The sequence below is a fragment of the Monodelphis domestica genome, chromosome 2 (genome assembly GCF_027887165.1).
Source record: "Monodelphis domestica isolate mMonDom1 chromosome 2, mMonDom1.pri, whole genome shotgun sequence".
NCBI classification, from domain to species: domain Eukaryota; kingdom Metazoa; phylum Chordata; class Mammalia; order Didelphimorphia; family Didelphidae; genus Monodelphis; species Monodelphis domestica.
The window spans coordinates 114224345-114248850 of NC_077228.1; the positions used below are offsets into that span (position 1 = coordinate 114224345).

The following is a 24506-nucleotide window of genomic DNA, read 5'->3' on the forward strand; positions in this document are numbered from 1 at the left end:
CTGTGCCATCTAACTTCCTCACCATACCTCCTGCTTATTATTATGAGTTTCCCTCCATATGGGTGCTTAAAACCAGTGCAGAAGATGGTCCCATTTCCTTTGGTTTATCCCATCTGTGGTGGACCCTGAGATGCTTATTCCTTAACCCACAGGCCAGGCTCCATTCTCTGGATATACATTCATTTTTGTGTAGAGCTATCCTGGGTTGATGACCTTTACCCCAACTCTTGTCTACATACTTTGACTGTGCCTGTGATAATGTCCCCAGTCTGGATCTCGAGATAGAAACCCTTCTCAGTGACCTGAACTGGACTCCTTACCTATACTCTTTTTTCTGGCCTAATTCTTCAAAAATTTCCTGCTTTGGATTCACATTAAATCAGTGTCCTTTTGTCTATATTGTTGTGCAACCACATGCCCATTTATTGCATCATCTGACTTCCTTATTTCACTGTCTTGATTTTCATGGTTCTGAGCAGTTCATAGGTTTTCTCTTCCTTTTCCTTTTCCCAATCCTGTAAAACAAAGAGGAACAGAAGTTATTTTATCCATCTAATATGTGGTGAAACTGGGCTCCTTAGAGATGGAGCTACTTTTCCCAGTGAGTCAAGGGTATCAGACAGATAAAGCTCTGTGTCAGCCCAAGGCTCTCTATCCATTAGCCTACATTGTCTAGACCTCAAGATCTAGGAAGGAGGCTCTGACATGTGTGTGTGAGTGCATGTATGTTTGTGTGTTCTCACTGACACAGGTGCAAAGCAACAAAAAGAGCCTGTTTGGGGCCCTGACCTGGAAGGAAGAGAGGTAATTCTGTCTCCATGGTAACTGAGACATGGGTCTTCTCATGAGCAGAAACTGTCACTCATGTTAAATTAGGCTGAATTCCCCATCTGGGGATGGAGAGGTGGACAGGAAGACATGGTTACTGTAGAGCATGGTGATATGATCTTTTTTAAGCACACTAATCATGTGTGACAATGTAAATTACAGGCCAAAGGGCAGGTGTCCTGTAAGATATTCCAGCAATACCGCTTCTCCTTACACCAAGACAGGAAGTGACAGTCATGTTACCATCAGTTACCTTCCTTAGTTCCTCTAGAGAAGCTCAGTGAGACAAAGTCCCTATATCCCAGAATCTGGGTATAGCCCAGTCATGGGGGGTGAGCCGTTATATCCATACTTGCCTCTCTAGAAAACTTTGTACTCAACCTATCCTATGTAAATAATTGTCCTTTCATTAAAATATTTGGGAATAGGGTGTCTACAATCATCTTTGTTGGCACATTCTCACCTGCCCCACATCCCTTCCCCCTCTCCAAGCTCTTGATGAGTTGAAGATCAAGATGCTTGGCTATTCTTGGCTCCATGACTAACTTGGCTGTGTGGTTGTGGGCAGATTACAATATTTTTGATTTGTTCACCTGTACCCAGGAGATTTATTAATCTCTATCATTCTTGCCCCATCGTGTTGTAATAAGGAATAAGTGATGGGTACACAGATACAATGGAATTTCTGAAAGGGAAGTAACAAAGAGATTATACTAGACCTAATGTCTCTTAGGTGTAGTCTTGTTAAGAAGCAAAGAGATAGCTAGGATTTCTTGAGGTTGCTTCCAACCCATAGAGTCTATTGTTTTGAGTCTTGTTCCTTACAGAATGGATTAAGGGAACCTGCCACTTGGTTTTCAGGACTCTTTGTATTCGATTTATTTTCTACTGTCAGAAGCAATGTACTACAAGATAATTGAAACTGGAGTCAAGTGACTCTAGTTCACATACTTTCTCTGCTATTTACTATGATAAGAATTTGGAGAGATGCCACCATTCCATCTTATAGTTTGTGATAGGAGAGGAAACTTTAACATAGTCTGACATGCATTCTTAATTTTAGGGAAAAAGCTAGTATCTGAGACCAGATTTGAACTCAGGAAGATGAGTCTTCCTGATTCTGGGCCTGGCACTCTATCCACTGTGCCACCCAATTGTTATAATTTACCTAGATTTTAGCAAATCCTTTGATCATATCATAGTATCTCATATTATTCTTGTGGAGAGGATTGAGAAGATGATAGTACCATCAGGTGGGTTCAGCTCAAGTTGTATCTTGGATTCAAAAAGTGGTTGTAAATATAGTGATCCCTCACCTATCAAGGGAGTTATATTCCAGAGACTGTGGTGATAGGTGAAAATCCATGAAGTAGAGACATTATATTTATTTTATTATTTATATTTTAAGGCTTTATAAACCCTTCTCATTCTCCTATAAACCTTTTCCACACTCTTATAAATACCGAGCCAATCAGAACCCAGGATACAGAACACAGTGCTGTAGTTGGTCCCTCTATATAGTGAAAACTCCACAATATAGAATTCAATTTTTTAAAAAAATCTGTGATACAGTGAAGCCCTAATAAGTGAACCACATTATAGTGAGGGATGACTGTAGTTCTGTGGCAAGAGGTTTCCAGTAGTCTATCTCAGGTATCTGAGCTTGGTCTTGTACGAGTTAATATTTTTATTAATGCTCTGGTTAAAAAGCATGGCTGTTCTCTGCTTTTTAGATTTGTAAAGGTACAAATTTGGGGAAAATAGATAACACGGGGTCTGAAGGGATATTGACAAGCTAGAATATTAGGTTGAATCTAATTATATTAGATTCAAGTAGAATAAATGCAAAGTCTTGAACTTGAATATAAAAATCAACTTTCACAAGCATAAGATATTGAGTTATGTGTAGACAGCAGTTGTTCTGGATAAGATCTAGAGATTTTAGTGGTCTGCAGATTCAAAATGAGTCAATATTATGATGCAGTAGTCTGAAAAAGCTAATGAACTCTTGGACTGATTAAGAGGGAGACAGCTTCTAGGAACAGGGAAGGGTCATCCCATTATGTTCTGCATTCAAAAGACCACATCAAAAGTATTATGCTCAGTCATGGGCACCATAGATTAAAAAGGACTTTGATAAGGTTGTTGTTCATTTTTTGTAGTCGAAGAAAACTAGTGATATCATGATGTTAGAGTATGGATGTTGTCTTGATTTGCATGTTTATTGCATTTAAGTAAGGCAGAATCCCACAAAGGCATCAATCTCCTTCTGTAAAAATGGAGATTTTGAACCTTAGACTTCATTACCCAGAAGTCCTTGGTATTTCCCAGAATTCCCTATAATCTCTCCTGAGTCTCCATGTTGGCAAGATCACAACTGATATTTAACTGGCAGTAACACCTCCCACCATCTCTTCCTTTGCAATGATGTAGCAAGTATAGTGGTAAGCTAAGTACAGTGATTTTAAATGGGCTAATCAGTCATTGGCACATGGTTTTTATTTTGTGTCTTCTTTATTCCTTGATTTCTAATGATCCTTAATAAATCTCATAAGATATAATATTTTCATTATTAGAGATATAATTTAATTTTTACACTTCCTTCTTCCAGAGTAATCAAAATCCAATGGCAAAGGAGTGAATTGTGGGAAGATGGCAGAGAAGGGCATGAAGCTTCCTTACCCTCTGACATCTCTCAAAAGCCACTGAAAATAATTCCACAGAATCAATGCTAAAAGCAGCAAAATGAGAATTGGGAGTAAAGCAGATGAGCCAAGGACAACTAGGGAGCAAGGTTTCTGAGTTCCCTGGCTTTAGTCCCACCAACACAGGTTCTGGGGGTAGGAACAGAGAAAATAGTGTGGAACCAACAAACAGCAAGGCAGCCCCTGGGGTGTAGAGTTGGGGAACCAGAAACAGCCCTTTTTTTGCTGAGCCCTGGAGTTTATATCCCCAAAGATTCCACTGGAATCCTCAGCAGGGGTCCGTGGGAGTGGCTGTGACTGCTATGACCTCAGTCCTGGAGACCCCCCACTGGCCCACAACTAGGTACAGAAGGAGTGGGACATCACAGAGTATTTGGTGCCAGGTTGTTAAGGGCAGGAACTCAAGCCTTTTTACTTATAAATGAGGGACGTTGGAGGCCCAAGGAATACAGACTAGACACCCGTTTTGTACTGGGCTGCCACAGAAGGAGATGAAGAGTCAGGAAGGATAATGCACTGATGAGTATAGTTGCTGAGGGATTGGGACCCTGCCAGCTACAATCATTCCCAGGAGAATGGAGTACCTGATTTCTGCCAACTGAGCTGCCACAAGGAGAGACAGACTGGTTGCTTGAAGCTATAGTGGCAGAACTGCCATGGGCTCTGGTTGGAATACTTGAGGTCAGTTACATTGTGGGGCTTGAATGGGACCTGGGAGTACCCTATACCTTGAGCTATAAAAATTGGAATAACTAATAAGGACACAGGAAAAAACAAATACAAAAAAATCCTAAAACCTGATGTAACATACCCCAGCACACCAGGTACCCTAGAACATGAACAAAAAGATGATAATTAAATCTATTGGTCTACCCACTAAAATTTAAAAAAAAATTAGATAAGCAAGCAAAGGAGAAAGAACACAACTATTAATAGCTAATGTGGGTAGAGAGAAGACCTTGATTTAAACTCAGAGGACAGTAAAAAAAAAATCAACTATTTCAAAAACAGCGAAGGAATATAGTAAATCACTACAAGCTCAAAAAGAGTTTTTGGAAGAGCTTTAAGAAGACCTCAAAAACCAAATGAGAGATGTTGAAGAAAAAATTAGAGAAAAAAATAAGAGCAATGAATGAAAATCAAGAAAATTATGAAAGAAAGATCACCCAAATGGAAAAAGAAATTGAGAAACTCATGGAAGAAAACATTTATTAAGAACTGCAACTGGACAAGGAGAAGCAAACAATTTCATGAGAAAACAAGAAATAATAAAGCAAATTAAAAGAAGAGAAGAGAAAATATCACATATTACAAAGTCAACTGACTTGGAAGATAGATAAAGGAGAGACAATATAAGAATAGATGGACTCCCAGAAAGTTACAATCAAAAAAGAACTTAGAAATGATATCTCAAAAAGTCATCAAGGAAAACTGCCCAGAAATTCTAGAATCAGAGGTTAAAATAGGATTTGAAAGAATTCAGTGATCACAATCTCAAAGAGACCCAAAGATTAAAAATGCACAGGAATATCATTGCGAAGTTCCACAGCTCACAGGATAAAGAGAAAATACTATAAATAACAAGGAAAAAAACAATTTAGCATAAGAGCAGCCACAACTAAAGAATACGGAGTATGGAACACAGTATTTCACAGAGCAAAAGAACTGAGTTTACAACCAAGAATAATATATCTAGCAAAGCTGGGAATAATCATAAAAGGTAAAAAATGGATACTTAACAAACTAAAGGAGTTTCAATTATTCCTGGGGGAAAACCCAGAACTTAGTGGAAAATGTGATCTATAAGAAATATATAAAAGTAATTATGATAGACTAATCATAAGCATCCCAAAAGATTAAATTGTTTTATTCTGGTATGGGATTATATAATCCATGCCCCTGGGAATGGCATCAATGCCTTGGTATTTTGAAGTGGCATTTATAGATGGAATACTCAAGATCAAGGTAAATATAACAAAATGAGTCAAAATGGTAGTGGAATAGATGAGGAGGAGGTAGGGTAGAATGGCTATCTCATATTGAGGAGGAATGGATGGAGGAACTGAAATGGAGAAGGGGAAGAAGGGGTGGAGGGCTGGTACAACTAGAACCCTACTCTCTTCAGACTCTGGACTGTAAGGAATTAAATTTTGTGGTTGGACTAAATATATGAGAATTTTAAGATAATCCTGTGGTTTCCAATTTAAAAATATTACAGCTCAAGTCAAAATGACTTTCAATAGTTTTATTTACAAAGAGGTGGAAAAAGTGAAAGTAGAAGAATGTAAAAGAAGGTAGAGAAAATGTCTAGTCTATCACCCTAATGTTGCTCAATCCAAGCAGGACTTGTTAACCTCTCAGCTGGAGGACTTGTTAGTGTCCAAAGAAGGGGAGGCCTTTCCAGAATTAATCTCTCTAGAAGCCAGGAAAGGAGGGTCAGATTTTCATTCATCCAAGCTGAAGCTCCAAAGGGAAAAGATCCAGGAGAAATCTTATCAGAAGCAGTCCAAGATCAAGAGTCCCAGGTCCAAGTTGTAGCTCTAAGCTACAGTCCCAGTACAAGATCCTCTAACCCAAAAATTCATGAAGAAGCTGATTTCTTGCACAGGAAATTCATCATCTTTCATAGTCTCTTTTTTACATCACTTCCTGTCCCTTCCTCCACTTTATGGGGACCAATAGCAGTCTTTAAATTTGCTTAGGACTGCCCAGGGGATTGTTAGTCACTTCTGGAGTTGTCACCCACTTTAGTAAGTGACTTGTGAACCTTCCCTACTCAGTGTTAAGTAGGGGTGCTACTCTTTTGGTTGATTAAATTTAAAAGTAAGAAAGGGGAGAGTCAATCCCATCTTCACAGGACAAAGAGAGAAGAAAATACACATTTAGAAAGACAAAAACTTCTTTAATTTACAGAAAAACAGGAGGGAAGGGGAATGGGATAAAGGAAGGACTGGGAGTCCCTTTAGGGTACTAAAGGAATAAGAGAAGGAAGGGGTGGGTTAAGAGAAAGAAAGGCAAGGGGATAAGAAAAAGTCAGGAAGGGAGGAATCCTTAAAGGGAAGTACTTATCAGTCGAGAGTGAGGCAAGGTGAGAGGACTCTTAGAACAAGATAGGGGAAGTATTTTTAGAATCAAACTCACATCAAGAAGTAGGACAGCATTGTTGGGGGATAAGGAAGGGGTTTTTGGAAAGGTGGTTAGAATAAGAATTAAAATGTAAGGGGAAAGGGACAAGTAAGGGACCATTGGAAAGGTGAACCAATTTGGTACTAGAAGAGCAAGGAAGAGGATAAGGGAAGATTTGGGGGAATAAATGTGAATTGGAGATGTATTGGTCAAAGAAATTTGGACATCTAAGGAGGGATACAGCAGAAAGAAAAGAAGAGGGGGACAAATAGTGAGGAGGAATGGAGTAGATGGTAATTCACAGCTAGTAACTATGACATTGAGTGTAAATAGGATGAATTCACCCATGGGAAGAAAATGGATAGCAGAAAGGATAAAAAACCAGCACCTGACAATACTTTGTTTATAAGAAATGCACTGCAAATGAGAAACAAATGTAGAATGAACGTGAGAGGCTGAGGCAGAATATATTATACCTCAGCTGATCCAGAGAAGGTGGTGATAACAATATAATTTCTGACAAAGTTGAGGCTAAAGTGGAAATAATTGGAAGAGATGAACAGTAACTATCTCATGTTGGAAGGTACTATAGATAATGAATATTATTATATTATATTATATTATATTATTATTATTATATTATTATCAATATTGTACTTGTATGCACCAAGTTTTATAGCATCCAAATTTTTTGTGGAAAAACTAAATGAGATAAAGATGGGAATAGATAACAAAGTAGTAAAAATATAGGGAGACTTTAATTTCCCCTCTCAGAATTAGATAAATCTAATATATATATATATATATATATATATATATATATATATATATATGTGTGTGTGTGTGTGTGTGTGTGTGTGTGTGTGTGTGTGTGTGTTAAGGAGATGGATAGGAGTTTGTTTATTTAATTGAAAATTTTATTTAATTAATTTAGAATATTTTTATGGTTACATGATTCATGTTCTTTCTCTAGTAAAGTTGGTAAAATTAAATGCTAATAGAAACATGGAGAAACAGGTTTACTATTATTACATTTCTAGAGTAGCTGTGAAATGTTTTTTTAGAAAATGATGGAAATATACTTTAAGACTTGTAAAGCTGTTTCTGCTCATTAACCTAGGTATCCCATTACTAGGATTAAGCTGAAATGGAATTATTGAGATGGTAAGAAGCTGTGTATATATGAAAATATTCATGTAAGTTTTGTTTATAATGACAAAATAACTGGAATCAACACAAATACAATGATTATGAGATCTGACTGAATAGAATATGATATTTGAATATACTGTATTGTATTATATCAAGAAATGACAAATATTAGAAATATAAGGAAAATGAGGAGAACATATGAAGAGATGAAAAGAGAAGAAAAAAATAAGAAAAATATATACTATGACTACATTAAAAAATCTAAGTCACAAAATCAAGAGAAAAAAGTATTGGAATAAAGCAAATTGAAAGCGAACTCTAAAGCAAATGATTATATTAGCACACATTTACAATTTACATATCTTTAAACATTGTAACCAATGTGAAGTTTGTGGTTTTGCACATCTTTTTTTTTTCAATTTTTTATTTAAAATGTTTTGTTTGTGGTGATGATGGTGGTTACTAAATATACAATTAAAGAATTTGAAAAAAATCCATGGCAAGACAAAATTCAAGATGACTATCAATGGCTTATGATATAGTAAATCATCTTGGTGTATTCCATGTCTGACCAAGTTCTAAGTGCTCTGAAGGATCTACTTAAGCTGTCTTCAAGGCCAAATTGCTTGTATCTACTTATTCTGCTGCAGGAATTCTTCATGTGTTTGGCATAGACATCTACCTAACAAGTTTCTTATAGACATCAATAACAAGTATGAGGGCTGTCAGTTACCCTCAACCTGGTTTATCCCATCTGCTTAAATGTTTTTTTCTGGAGTGTAGTCACTGTACATATTAAAGCTTCTTGGAGCCAAAGATGAGAGTTGGGCAATAGATGGACACCAAAGATGGATGAGCAGCCCTGAAAAGGGTTTATTTAGCAAGTCCTCACACCAGAGGTGCTGAACATTCTATATATCCTGTTGATAAGATCATGAATATCTAGAGTATAGAAACTCAGATGTTGAAGAATCTTGAGACTATATCATAGGAGGATTACTTAAAGAAACTGGATGATGCAAGATTAAAAAGGTACCTGATAGTTATTTTCAAGTATTTAAAGGACCATCATGTGAAAATGAAATTAGATTTCTTCTATGTGTTTCTAGAAAGCAGAAGCAGGAGCAATGGGTATAAATTGAAGAGAGAAATTTAGATTTGATATCAGGAAAAACTTACTGCAATTATAGCTATCTAAAAGTAGAATGGTCTTCCTTAAGAGATGCTGGGTTGCCCCCTCTGGAAGGTCTTCAAGAAGGGCTCAGATGACCACTTGTTGGGGATATTAAAATGAAGATTTTGTTTTTTGTTTTGTTTATAGGCTGTACTTGATGGCTGCCGAGGTCTTTATAAACCCTCAAATTCTATTTTGTGTGACCTTGCACAAAATTCTCCAGGCCTCAGCTTTTTTATTTATAAATTTAAAAGGGATGAATTAAAATGTCTCCAAACTCTTCTAACTCTCTAGTTCTGCTAGTTCTAAATCATGTGCTTTCAACATTCTGTTCTAGTTAGGATCATGCCCTTATGATACTAATCATCAATAAGCCTTCATTATGCAACTACTAGGTGTCTATGTTCTGGCCTCACAAATGCAAAGAATGAAATAGGAGCTTATAATTTATATCATACAATTTCACCATGTCTTATTCTATGTCCTATCCTATCTTGTTATGTTTTACATCTATTAGTTTTGTAGCCCCAATTGGAATATAAGGAACTTTTAATCTCAGGCTCCTGTTATTATGCATAGGATCATGAAATCATATATATATATATATATATATATATATCACATATATATATATGATTGTTGAAAGGGTCCTCAGAGACCACCTCATTCAATTCTTTCACTTTACAGTTGAGGAAACAGACCTAGGTACATTATGTGATTTCCTTGAGGTCAGACAAATAGCAAGCTGCCATGCCTGCATCCCAGTTTTAGAGCCAGAAGGCACCATCTACTCCAATCCTGCTGTCTAAGGTTCTACTGGTAGTAAAAATCAGAAGTGAGATTTGAACCCAGGTCCTTTGACTCCAGAGTCAAAGCTCTTTCCATTGTACTACCTCTAGGGCCCAGCACTGTGCCAAATCAATGGCAGGGCCTCCATAAATACTTAGTAGTCGATTGATTGGCAGAAAGTGCATCATCAATGACATTGTCATGGGGATGTGTTGTTATTTGCCTTTAGTTCTGTTTAAATGCAGGGTTTAAATTGTCCTGGCATATAGCCCCTGCTTCTGCCAGCTCTGGTCCCCTAGTCAATGCTCAGGTCATGGAAATATTTCATGGAGACATGATGGCATGCACATCCTTTATGAGCTTTGGTGACTTGGGTTGCACCTTGAAATTGCAAGAGTGAAGGTTTGTTTAATGATTTTTAATTAATTTTAATTACTTACATTTTGAATAGTGGTTTAGCATTCCGAATCCCAGCCCCTCGGATCACTCTGGGATGCCTGCCAATTTCCTCATTACACACCAGCTCCCCAAACACTATTCGATAATGAAAGGCTTTAAAGCAAATTCAAAAATATCCAATATGTAACGGGGAACCCCTGGGACACAGGAGTGGATTATGGCATGGTGTATGGATAGCATAGCTCCTTGCTTCTGAATTTATGAAAAGATACTTCAGGCCAGGGAGAATCCTACTTTTGGCAAAAAAGGTAGCAGCCCCTTTCCTTTTAGCTTTGCCAGTGTGTGCTTATGTACTAAAGCTAATGCAATATTGATCAATAAAAATAATGATGATGGTTGGAACAATAATCCCAAAGGGATTAAGGAGCATTACATTCTAAATGCAGAACAGTGATTTAATAGTTATTTCCAAGGAAGTAAATAGCTATCATAGGAGAGGCTAACTAGAGGAAAGGGCTTAATCTGCATACAACCTGAGGAATTTAAGTAACACATCGTGAAAAATTCCTGGTTATTTATTCATTTGTGTGGACTAGTTAGTTCCCTGTGAGGGGCCTCTCTCTTAACCAAAGCAAATGGATAATTGTTTTCTAATTTACAATCTTAGAGACTTGTCTTGGGTATTGAGTCACATGAGTAGCATGTGTCAGAGGTGAGACTTGGACTTACTTCTTCCTGACTCTGAGGTCACCTCTATCCATTATTTTACACTGCCTTTCAATTTCCAAATTCAGATATATTTATTATTATGATTACATGTGAGTAGAATGGAAATTCTTTAACATTAGGTACTATTTCATTTTTAACCTTTGAGGCTCCTGGGTCTAGTACAATGTCTTTACACACAATAAGCCATTAATAAATGCTTGTTGAATTGAATTAATTATTAATAATTCACACTTACTCCTGCTTTCCTCACAACCATCTAGTGAGACAGGTAGTGAAAGTTTCATCTCCATTTTACAGATAAAAAAACTGAGAGTTAGAGAGGAAAAGTGAGTTGTCCCACTCCAAACCTGATTCTGCTTATAAATGCCTAAATTGGAATACCTGAAATTTTTCCCCATGTACCACATTACTTCTGGGACATTGGTGTCTCCTTCCCTAGAGTAAAAGAGATTCCCAAACCATCATTTTTCTGGGAGTGGTTTAATTGCATCCTGTCAGGAAATAAGACAGTCCTAGAAACTACTACTAACTCTAAGATATTGAGCTCTGATGAGCTCAATCAATAGGAATCATTAACATCTCCACCCTGAAGATGCATACCTTAGATTGTATATCTACTGTTTGGTATAAAAGAAATGCAATCTGGAAGGAGACAGCAATAATAGTCCTGGCCCTCTGGAAGTCCTAGAAATGTGGGTAACCCACATTTCTATTGTTTTTCCTAATGATGCACTTAGAATGCTCTGCCAAGTTCTGAAAGTCATCAGCTTTGTGTAAGGAAAAGCAGGGGTGGGGGGATCACATGAAAACCCTGGCTTTTTCAGAGAGATTTGGGAGACTTGGATTCAAATTCCAACTCTCTGATACTTATAAGCTCTCTCTCCTCTCTCTCAAATCAAAAAACAGTTTCATTTAATTACATTAACACAGAAAGCATTACAATTCCAATCATGTCATTATGCTGGTTTTCAAATTGTGATTTTTTTCAATTAAATATATATAATACAGATCAGATCAGATCAGAAACTGCAGTTCATTTAAATTCACTTAATGTTGAAAAGAGGTCCTACATTCAAGCAACTTAAAAAAAAATTGATATCTTTTGGCTTCCTATTACCTTCATTTCCAAATATATCCTTCCCCCTGATTCTTAGTCATCTTTTGTTACAAAAAAACCAATAATTTCATAAAACCCACCAATATTTAAATTAAGTATGACATTATATATATGTATACATATATATGTATATATATGTATGTGTATATATATATATGTATGTGTATATATATATATATATATGTGTGTGTGTGTGTGTGTGTGTGTGTGTGTGTGTGTAAAATGGTCCATTCCAATCTGAAAGTCCACATATTTTCAAGAAAAGAGATTAGTGGGTTTTCCCCCTCACTTCTTCTTTAGAGATAAGTATGGACATTGTAACTAGTTAGTTTCTATTTTCACTGCTATAGTTATGAGTTATGTATAATATTTTTGGCTCTGCTTATTTCAATTTACATCAGTTCATATCATTTATCCCATGATTCTCTAAAGTCTTTATATTCATTATTTCCTTCTGCACAGTAATATTCCATCATATTCATATATTGCAATTGGTTCGTTCATTTTTCAATGGATGGACATCTATTTTGTTTCCAATTCTTTGTAATAAAAATGCTACTAGGAATATATTGGTATTCATCAGACCTTTCCATTTTTTACCTCCTTGGTAGGTAAATATAGCAGTGGAATCTTTAGGCCAGAGGATATTTTAGTTACTTCCTTTGTGTAATTTCAAATTGCATTCTGTAATGATCAGACCAGTTTATGCCTCTGCTAAATGAGTTTGAGAGTGCCTATTTATTGGATTTGATTAGTGTTATGACCAGGAATCAGTATATTATTTAATTTCTCTGAGACTCAGTTCCCTCTTCTATGAAATAAGAATATTATCACCTTAATTTCTTTCTTCCTAGTATTGTTGTGGCAAAAGTGAGAGTACTTGGGAATTAATGCTGGTTTTGAAAATTGGGGACTTAGGTTTGAGACTTGGGTTTGAATCTTTTCTTTTCCAATTATTCCCTGTGTGACCTTAGACAAGTCATTTAATTTCTTTTATTTTCAAGTTCTTCATCTCTAAAATCAAAAAGACCCTGTGGATCTCTTCTAATCTTAGAGGTAACTTTAAATGCTTTCTAAATATAAGCTATTATTGTACAAAAAAAGAAGATCATTCCGTTTTAGGTTACATTCCTAAAATATTATGACAAGAATCAAGGAGGTGACTATATGCTACCCAGATGAGATAACACCTACTATATCATGCTCAGCTCTGGGGGCCATCTACCAGGAAGACCATTTGCAATCTTGAGAATTTCCAGGGGAGGACAACCAGAATGGTATCTTATAATAACTAAAAATTAATCTTTAGGGAAAAAATTAGGTATTTTATATTTGGCCTCAATGGAAAGAACTAGTACCTTCAAAAATATGTGATGTGGGGAAACTAGGTGGCTCAGTAGTGTGAGACCTAAGCTTAGAGAAAGGAGGTCCTGGGTTCAAATCTGGCCTTAGATACTTCCTTGCTGTGGAACCCTGGGCAAGTTACATAATCCTAATTGCTTAGCTTTATCACTTTTCTGTATTGGAACTAATACTTAGTATTGATCCTAAGATGGAAGGGAAAGGGTTAAAAAATTATGGGACACAGTTAGTTTCCTTACCTGTGAAATTGTGAAACTGAAGTTGAATGATTTCTTATCAGGAAGGTTGCAAAAGGTAAAACAGATTCATCAGGTCATAGGTATGGAGGTAGACGATACTTTAGAGAGTATTTAAATCTAATCTCCCCCTTTTGTAGATAAAGAAAATAAATCCAAGAGAGTTTAATTGACTATCTGTAGGTCACACAAGAGTCAAGTATAAGTACTGGGGAATTTGAACCCAGTTAATAGGGGTATAGGATCCTAGAACTAGAGCTGGAAAGAGATCTAAGAGGTCACTTAGTCCAACCTTCTCATTCATTAGATGAGGAAACCAAATCTAAGAAAAGTTAAATGACTTCTCCAAAGTCATGAGGAAATGAGTATTAGAAGTGAATGGAGCCCAGTTCTTCTGACTCCAGAGCCAGTGTGCTTTCTTGACTCTGTCCAAATTTGTTCCTTCATAATTGGGTTGGACTTCATGATGTTTAAGGTCTCTTCCAACTTTGAACATATGAATTCTGTGATTTCTTTGCAACTTACTGTTTTGCTTTTTTCCCCCAATTTCCCTACCCTTTTCCTTTGGGGAACTAGAGAATCCACAATTGTGAAGTTTAAGGAGCAATGCACTGAGTTTCAGGAAATCTAGCTTCTAGACCTGGCTATGTCATTAATTAGAACAAGTCATTTTGTTTCCTAGATCCCCAATTTCTCCATCCGAACTAGATTTCTAAAGGACCTTCCATTATACTATCTAATGTACTTCCAATGTACAGGTTAGGGTAATAGAATGAATTTGGATAAGTATGGTAGGAATGATCCAATTCAAAGTACACTTAATATATGTCTGCCATATGCAAACACTGCACTCAGTGCCAAGGTAGATGTGCAGATAAAAACTAAAAGAGTCCTTCTTTTAAGGCATTTTATAATCCATTGGGAGTGGGCAGAGACATGGACATCACATTTATTATAGGTAATACAGAGCAGATAAGTATGTGGTTGTGCTGAAACTTCAAGTGCATGGAGAAGAGTGAGAAGAGATACAACTGGTAAGGTGAGTGGAGGCTGGCCTGATAGGGTAAAGAGTTAATTCTTTATTCCATAGATAATGGAGAGTCACTAAAGGTTTTTGAACAGGAAGGTGATCAGAACTGTGCATTAGGAAGATTAATCTGCCAATGGTATGAAGAATGGTTTGGAAAGGGGAGAGAGTAGAAGTGATAAAGCTTATTAGGCATCTCTTTCTTTTTTCTTTTATTTTTTAAAATTTTATTTAATTGATTAATTTAGAGTATTTTTCCAGGATTACAAAAATCATGTTCTTTCCCTCCTCACCTCCCAAACCCCTTTCATAGCCGAGGCACAATTCCACTGTGTTTTACATGTGTCATTGGTCAAGACCTATTTCCATATTGTTGATATTTGCACTAGGGTGATCATATAGAGTTTATAACCCCAATCATATCCCCATTGACCCATGTGATCAAGCAGATGTTTTTCTTCTGTTTCTACTCCCAAAGATCTTCCTCTGAATGTGGATAGTGTTCTTTCTCATAAGTCCCTCAGAATTGTCCTGGATCATTACATTGCTACTACTAAAGAAGTGTTAGGAGTCTCTTTCAACAGTCCTGGAGAAATTCATCAAGAAATTCAGAGATCCTAAGGGATTTTGTAAGGAAACTAACACCTGGGATTCACCAAGGTCAAGGATTTTCAATCCATCCCAAACCTGTTCTCCTGATCTGACTTCTTTTCACTAGGACCAAAATGAACCAGTTGGAAGTAAAGTTGCTTCATGTTGACCTGAAAACGAAGGTGAAATTGGCAGTGGTGGGTGAGATAGAGGAGTTGCCCATCTTCCAGAGTGGACATGTATAATTCATAACACAGATATTATATACAATCTCTTATTCATGAACTTTTAAACAGACTGGCTATTACTGCTGGCCCACTAAATAGTTCACCCCAAACCCTAAACATTCAAGGACTTCTCAAGTAGCCTTGACTTTCTTAAATCCTTGGGAAAGTTATCTCATGTCTCCAGTTCCATAACTCTTAACCACAGCAAGTTTGTGGTTTAACTATTTTTGAGAGATCCTTTTGTCCCGAGATAATTCCTAACATCCTAGCAGATGTTAATGCTATGTTATTACTGGGGTGGAAAGAGTTGGGGAGAGTGGGGAGAGGAAAGAATCTGACCAGTGGGAAGAGAGATTGAGAATTTTATTTCTGCCAGAAGGGAAGGTTGGGACTGAGGAATAAAATCTGTTTATTCTCCCCCTTTTGAAAGTAGAAATTAAATCAAATTTCAGGGTGGGGGAGGGCTTAAATTAACTAGGTTTGAAGCCTCTCTCTCTGTAGGTCCAGCTATTTCTTGACTCTCATCCCTTTTGCCTGCACATACACATCAAGACGAGAGTTGGCCCAAGTGTCTTGGATCATTGAGATGAATCATAATTGGTGTTTGAAATAAGAGCCTGAAGTGTTATGGAGTGCACTCATGTTTTCTGTGTAGCTAGGGAGAGTAGAAAGAGGAGAGAGAGGTGTAAGAAGGGGAAATATTCATAAGTCTTTTGAAATGAGAATTTTTATCCTTGGGGGGTTGTGGTGGAAATGGGAGGAGATGGGGAGAGGGGGGAATAGTGATCATTCCAATTGGCCAAAACACAGAGCTGGAAATAGGAGACAAATTGTTGAGTTAAATTCACACCTGAAGGATTATCCTTAGAGTCAAAGACCCATACTTAGACAGGTCTTTGCACAGGGTGCTGTGAAAGCCACAATCTCTTCCCTCTAGGAGTTCACTAGCTTTCAATTTTATCATATTCCATTGGGATTCTCATCTCTGACAGCCATTTCCAGCTTCTCTGCTTTCTTTCTCTCTCTTTTTAGCCCTGAAGTTGGGGACTGACTTGAAGTCAGCTTTCAACACATTTAATGTTGTCCTGATTTGAAACTGAGAGCACATTTTTTGCAGCCTTGGCCCCTGTTTGCTTCCCAGCCCTGGTGAATAAGGCAAGTTGAGCTGTGCCATCTCTTTGGCAGTGTTCAGATTTCTCTAATGCAATTGGCAAGGCCTCTGTTTTGCTGTAGGGAGCTTCTTTTGTTTCTTCATCTTTTGGTTGCCTTTTCCCTTTTTTCTCAATTTTTTCTGAAGCAAAAAAACAAAACAAAACAAAAACAACATTTAAAATGAGTCAGGTAGTTGAGTGCCAATACTGTAACTTCTATACCTTGGTGAGTAATGAAGGGATTAGAAAGCATTCCATATGCTTCATCTGAGTAACTCTCCAGGAACCTCACTGGGGAGTCACAGACATTAGGGGATTCAGGGGAAGACAATGCAAAGATATATTCATTTAATCTCAGTTTTATCTCCTTTCTCCCTTCTCATCCATTTCTTTAAGAGGATAGCAGAACTCTTGGAGGAAAAAAAATAATTTTTGGAAAGAAACACAGCTAAAAAAGCCTGACTCTACATGCCAGACTTATAAGGGTCTTTAAGAAAATAATGAAGACTCTGGGCAAGTCACTCAGTCCCAAATACCTAGCCTTTACCACTCTTCTGCCTTGGAATTGACACTTACTATTGAAAAATGAAGAGGGTCAAACATTCAATTAATTAGATGACTATCTTCTGGTGACTAAGTCATTTTTGAGAACACTAGAAAATGGTCATAAAGTCTAACTTTCTTGGTAATAATAAGAATAATAGAATTTCTATAGCACTTAAAGTTCAAAAATGTCTTTAAAATATTATCTGATTTTATCTCTACAAATACCCTAGGAGGCAGATTCTATTATTATCATCTCCATTTAAAGATTCTGTCAAGCAGACAGAATTTAAATGACTTATCCAGAGTCATACAGTATGTATCTAAGGCAGTATTTGAACTCTAGTCTTCCTGACTCCATGTTTAACTCTCCAGTCAATACAATCCTTTTCTGTCAACAACTGTAACTCCATCGGTCTCTATAGAAAACAATTTTGTTCTCTGCTAGTATACAATTCAATCCAACTGCCATTAGTTTCTCAGTTTTTTTTACATCTTTTTGGTATGCCTTTTTTTTTAACTGAATGTGATGACTTTATTGATGGTATACAGGATAGGACTCTAAGCTCCTCCCCCACCCCCACTATAGGGGTGCTTTGGGGCAGGGTTGTGAACCGGGCATGGGATCCCTAGCATAGGGATATAGGTTATTATGGATGTGGGCTCCCCAGTGGTGGAACTACTCTTTTTAGGCTGGGGATGAAGATCCATGACTTTCCACCTACTGCTTGGAGGCCATGTACATCATGAGCTCTACTACATGGTGCTGTAACCGTACTCATTGTCATACCAAGAAATGAGCTTGACAAAATGGTTGTTGAGCACAGTGCCAACTCCAGCATCGAAGGTAGAACAGTGGGTATCACTGTTAAAGTCATAGGATACAACCTGGTCCTCTGTGTAGCCCAAGATGCCCTTTAAGGATCCCTCTGCAACTTGCTTCACCACCTTCTTAATGTCATCATATTTGGCAGCTTTCTCCAGTCAGCAAGTCAGATCCACCACGGACACATTTGGAGTGGGAACATGGAAGGCCATGCCTGTGAGCTTCCCGTTCAGCTCAGGTATGACCTTGCCTACAGCCTTGGCAGCACTGGTGGAATCAGGGATGATATTTTGGTCAGCCCCACACCCATCATGCCACAGCTTGCTAGAGGGGCCATCTACTGTCTTCTGGGTAGCAGTAATGGCATGGACTGTGGTCATGAGTCCTTTCACAATGCTGAAGTTGTCATGAATGACCTTGGCCAAGGGGCCCAAGCAGTTGGTAGTGTAGGAGGCATTACTGACAATCTTGAGGGACTTATATTTCTCATGGATCACCCCCATCAGGAACATTGGGGCATCAGCAGAAGGAGCAGAGATAATGACCCTCTTGGCTCCACCCTTCAAGTGAGCCCTAGCCTTTTCCATGGTGGTAAAGATTCTAGTGGACTCCACAACGAACTCGACTCCAGCATCTCCCCATTTAATCAGTTGGCGGGATCCTGCTTCTGGAAGATGGTATTGGGTTTTCCATTGATCACCAGCTTTCCATTCTCTGCCTTTACAGTGCCCTTGAATTTGCCATGGGTGGAGTCATATTGGAACATGTAAACCATATAGCTGAGGTCAATGAAGGGGTCATTGATGGCCACAATATCTACTCCAATGGAGTTGAATGCTGCCCTGGTCACCAGGCATCCAATACAGCCAAATCCATTGACTCCGACCTTAACTATCTTGTCTAAGGGATGCGACTGCAGAAGAGGATCCTGGCAGCAAGCTTGGGAGAAGAGCTGAGCTTGGTATTCCTTTTTGAGCTTTTCTCCTATTTCTCTATTGGTAGGTTGTAGATAACATAGTTTATAGAGCCCCCAGACTTGTAATTAAAAGGACCTCAGTTAAAATCCTGCCTCAAACACTGTTTTAAGTCCTCAAGAATCATTTATTAATTATTTGTTGTGTCCCAAGCACTGGGACACATCCAAAGAAATGCAAAAGCAGCCTCTGCTCTCAAGATAATCACATTCCAATATATTTTCTACTGTATGACCTTTTATAAATCACTTATCTCTCATCCTCAGTTTTTTCATCTATAAAAAGGGTATATTAATAATACCTACTTTATGGGGTTGTTGTAAGGATAAAATGAGTGGTATATGTAAAGTGCTTCACAAATACTCTAATGTTTTAGGAATAGCCTTCATCTGATGAGTCAAGTTGTGATCAAAATGCCCTTTTTGTTTTCTCCTCCTTTCCTTTTTACTCTAATGGTCTTCTATTTCCTTCTCTAGGAAAAAAATGGAGGTGTGTATGGGATATTTAGAGAAGACTAGTACTTCTTGTGGAAAGGGCTTCTTTCTTCCTTTAATGTCCATCTGCCACCCAGCTCTCACCTGTGGCTCCAAGAAGCTGTAATGTACACAGTGACTACACCTTGGTAAAACATCTCAACAGAGAGGCTAACTCAGGTTGAGGGTAACCAACAGGCCTCAAGCCCATCATTGATTTAGGAAGGATATCTACCCAAGAAGACTTGCCCTTATGGAATGGGCAGATGAGAACAAATTGTTCCAATGAATGCAAAGGTACTGGAAGCAGGTACTATGGAGCACTTAGAACTTTATTAGATACTGAAGAAGCTGATGTCATTCACTTCATCCCAGCATTACCTTGGCTTGGGACTTGCCATTGATCTTTGATGACTGGAACACAGAGTCAGGTTGAGGACTTCGTTCACCTATATCACTTAAAACTAATTTTTGTGCAAGTTAAAAGACATACTGGAGAAGTTATTTTGATTCTCTCTGAGTATAAAGTACAACCACCACCACTAGTACAATGAGAAGAAAGAGGAGCTCTAGCCATTCAAGGTGCGATCCTTAGAGCATGTTTGGATTTGCCATTTTGGGCTGAGCTTGTCAGGTACTTTTTGTTGGGTTCCAATCCAATATACAGGACTTTGGAGAGTGAGTTTTTAGCTCTGAGTTTCTGAGGGGCCAGGAGTGACAATGTGATGATGAAAAAACTTCTAATTGGTTTCAGATCTTAAGAGGCAGTGAGCTGGAACTGAGTATATATATATATATGAAATATTTGACCAAACCATCTCTCAATCTCTTCCTCTTAATCCCAACTCAATCTCTTGACATCTTTCAAGGGAGAATATTTATAATCCTGCAATAGAGAAGGGAAACTGAGCAACCCTTCCGCCCCCCCCCCCCAATCTTGGTCATCATATGTCTGGAATCATATGGTACTTCTATTTCTTTTGTTTATTCTTTCCCAATCTTAGATTAATGAATATACTGAGGTGGAAATACTTAGGGGAACTGGGGGTTTGGGAAGGGTGGAAATGTATTAGAGGAATTTTCTCCTCCTCAGAGTCAATGGTGACACAGAGAGGTAACAAAGTCCACTGGAGAAAGTAGAGGCAACAAACAAGACTAATGAGTAACAAGTACATCAACTCAGTGAGATGCTTAACCCATCCCTGTAGTGAATTGACTTTTTAGAAGAGATATTATACCCTGAAAGAAGCAATCCATCCATCACTGAATATTTGCATGTCAGCATATTTTATATATAGTAAATATATTAACATATATTTATGTGTTTATATTTACATCAATTCATACTATAATAATAAATTATATAATAATAAATAATTAACTTACCAATTAATATAATATTTTAATATATTTTAATAATAGGCATTTTTTAACTTTGTTTTTCTTACTTTTCAATGCAACATGGCTAATGCAGGAACATTTTAGATTTAGATTTTAGATTTTTTATATAGCCAGTGGCACTTGGCCAGCATCTTGCAGGAAGAGATTTTTGGAAGTGGAGTGGAGAGTGAGTACATCTCCATCATGAAAGACATTTGTTGCAAAAATGTGGAGAAGGAAGAAGAAGTGCTATGAATGAGGAACAAAGAAAAGGCCACTTTGGCTGGATCACAGCTTATAAGAATGAGAATATGTAATGAGGCTGGAAAGATTGATTGGGGCAAGACTATGAAGGACTTCAAAAACTAGATGGATAAGTTTATATATTATCCTAGAGGCAACAGAGAGTCATTGGAATTGAGTGAGTGAGTCATATGGCCAGATCTATGATTGAGGAAAATCATTTTGGCAGCACTGTGTAGGACAGACTGGAGAAATGAAAGATTTGAGGCAGGGCATGACCAATCAGAAGGCTATTGGAATAATCTATGTGAGAGGTGATAAGACCTGGAACAAAGGTAATGACTGTGTGAGGACAGAAAAGGTTCAGATGTAAGAGAGGTTGTAGAGGTAGAAATGGTAAGAATTTTGTACATATTTGATATGAGAGAGAGAGGAAAGATGAAAATAATATTGAGGTTACCAGTTTGGGAGACTGCAAGAATAGTGGTGACTGACAGAAATAGGGAAGCTTGAGAGAAGGATACTAAGGAGCACACAGTATCCAAGAAAACAGAATGTCTTGCCCAAGATCATCCAGATAGTAAGTACAAATGATGGATTTGAACATGGGTCCTTCGCTTTGTTTCCAGTGCTCTTTCTTTTATAAAATGCTCTCTATCTTTAATATTAATAATGATCATAATAGCATTTACAAAGTATAATGATTTAGCATAATATAATATAAATAAGCAAATCCTAATAATGGGATTATATATGCTGCTTTGTAATAATAGATATGTAAATAATATGATTTCTATAAATAATTGTATATACTTATAACATTTAAATATGCTATTATTAGTATTTATAATTTCACTATACATTTCAGGTTTGTGAAATACTGTACATATATTATCTCTTTTGAATCTCACAACCACCTTGGAAGGTAGGTGCTATAATTATCTACATTTTAATGTGGGAAAATTGACCTGAGAAAAATTAAGGAAGTTTCCTAGAGTCAGACTGGAACTCAGATCTTCCTGACTGCAAATATAACATTCTATCTCATATTTATGTCTCAGCAACATCTTTTATAATATGTATATTCCTTCAAAATCTCTTTTATATTGAACAAAAATAATAAAGTGGACTTACTTGAGTTTGGGAATTTGTAAATTTCTTTTAATAGCCCCAACTCTCCTTCAAAATAAAGGATTGTCTTTTTCTTTTTCAAATTAAATTTTATTTTTCATTGAGGAGAAATCCACTTTCTCAACCTCTTATCCCAACTTCACCTTCCCAACCCTGATAACAAAACAAAAACCATTACAAACATAGAGAATCAATCAGAACAAATTGTTATATTGGTCATGTGTAAAAATAAAACAACAAAATGTTTCATTCTATACTCTGAGTGTTTCATTTCTCTATCAAGAGGAAGGCAATATGTTTCATCATTAATCCTTCAGAATTGTGGACAATTTTTAAAAATATCAATATTCTTCTGGCAATGATTTATAAGTATGAATCATGGTACACTACAGTCCCTGACACTCAGAATCAACCAAAATGCAATGGAGACATATTTCAAACAAGGAATTATTAAAAAGGAATAAAATAAAAATTATCATTAAATAAATGTATGAGCAAAAAAGAAAGGTCTCTTACATGAGTGTAAAGGATAAACAATGTACATCTCAAATGTTCTGTTAAAATTAATTGTGGTTGGACTCTGAATGTTTATATAGGTGGTCACCAGGGATTTAATTACTAAATCCCAAAATGAATTACTAAAGTAAATGAAATTTATGGTAGTTTATTTACAATATTTACAATAGAAGGAAGATATTAAGGAATGAGAGAGAGAGAGAAAACTCTGACTTCTTCTGATATCAGTTAGAATTTCTGAGCCCCAGCCAGGTGAAGAGAAAAGCAGGATCACTAAGTCAGCCTTTCACTCAACAACTGTGACAGTTTAAATGGAAAGAAGTCTGGGTGTCTGTCTTCCAGTCTCTCCTCCGAGTCATAGCCTCCAACTCGAAACTTGAATTGAATCTCACTCGAATATCCTCTTCTCCCATTTTGGTCTTCTTAAAGATCTTGTGTCACTTCCCCTAAATTTTCACATCTACCAATCACAGCAGACGCTTTTCTCCAGGGATGCCCATTCTTTAGTTCTCACCTTCTTTGGTTAGATTATATCTTTTTGGGTTGCTTAACAACTTTTTTTTGGTAAGTTCACCTTTTTGTAGTTACTTAACACCTTTTTGTGGTTAAAATGGGTATATGTACTTAAAATACTGAGTTATCACCTTTTTGTAGATTAAAATCTAAAAATGTATTGTGGATTACAGTTCAATAGTCCCAATAAAGGAAGAACTAAATACCTTCATGGTTACAAGCAGGGGATTAGAATTTTATCTTCACAATAAAGGAAGAGCTAAGTATCTTCATTGTTATAATCCAAGGAAAGCTAAATCCAATTTTCACAGTTCTCAATGTCAAGAGAAGAAGTCAAAGTCCCATCTTGTGATGGGAGCCATCTCCTAAACACTTTGCTCTTGCAAGTTAGTCTAGATTTATTATTTTCTTAAAAAATTCTTTTTCTAAAATATTTATATTTAAAATGTTAGTTTCAACTCCAAATTCTCTCCCTGCTTCCATTCCTTCCCATCTATTGAGAAAGCAAGACATATGATGGTCATTATACATATGAAAACATTAAAAATATTCCTGCATTAGCCAAGTTACATTAAAAACAAGAAAACAAAGTAAAAATATGCTTCAGTCTACATTCATCCATTCTCTCTGTGGAGGAGGATTTGACATTGAGGAATGACTCCTTTTTTCATAATTTTGGCTCAGTTCCATATGTATTTCAGAAATGAGACCTTTATCAAAGAAAGTTGTTGTAAACTCTTCCCTCTCCCTAGTTCTCTGCTTTTCTTCTAATTTTGACTGCATTAGTTTTGTTTGTATAAAACCTTTTTTATTTCATGTGATCAAAATTATCTATTTTTCCTTGTTCTTGCTAGTTGGCTTTTAAGTTTTCTGCTGAGTAATGAGTTTTTGCACTAATATCTTGGATATTTGGGTTTATCAAACACTAGATAACTTGTCATTTACTTCTGTATATTGTGTACCTAATCCATCCCATTGATCGCTCAATATACTTTTTATTCAGCAGCAGATTGTTTTAACAATTAGCACTTTGTAGTATATTTTGAGATGTGATACTGCTAGGCTTCCCTCCTTCACTTTTTTATTTATTCCCTTGATATTCTTGACTTTTGTTCTTCCAAATGAATTTTGTTATTATTTTTTCTAGCTGAATAAAATAATTAATTTGCAGTTTAATTTTTATAGCACTAAATAAGTAAATTAATTTATGTGATATTGTCAGTTTTATTATATTGGCTCAACATATCCACGAGCAATTAATAGTTTTCCATTTGTTTAAGTCTTTTTTTTATTT

The 24506-nt window shown here is 36.8% G+C and overlaps 1 pseudogene; it reads right to left on the reverse strand.

The window, feature by feature from the left end:
- Positions 1-17877: 17877 nt before the first annotated feature.
- On the reverse strand, positions 17878-18880 carry LOC100021474 (glyceraldehyde-3-phosphate dehydrogenase-like; annotated as a pseudogene).
- Between the last annotated feature and the right edge of the window lie 5626 nt (positions 18881-24506).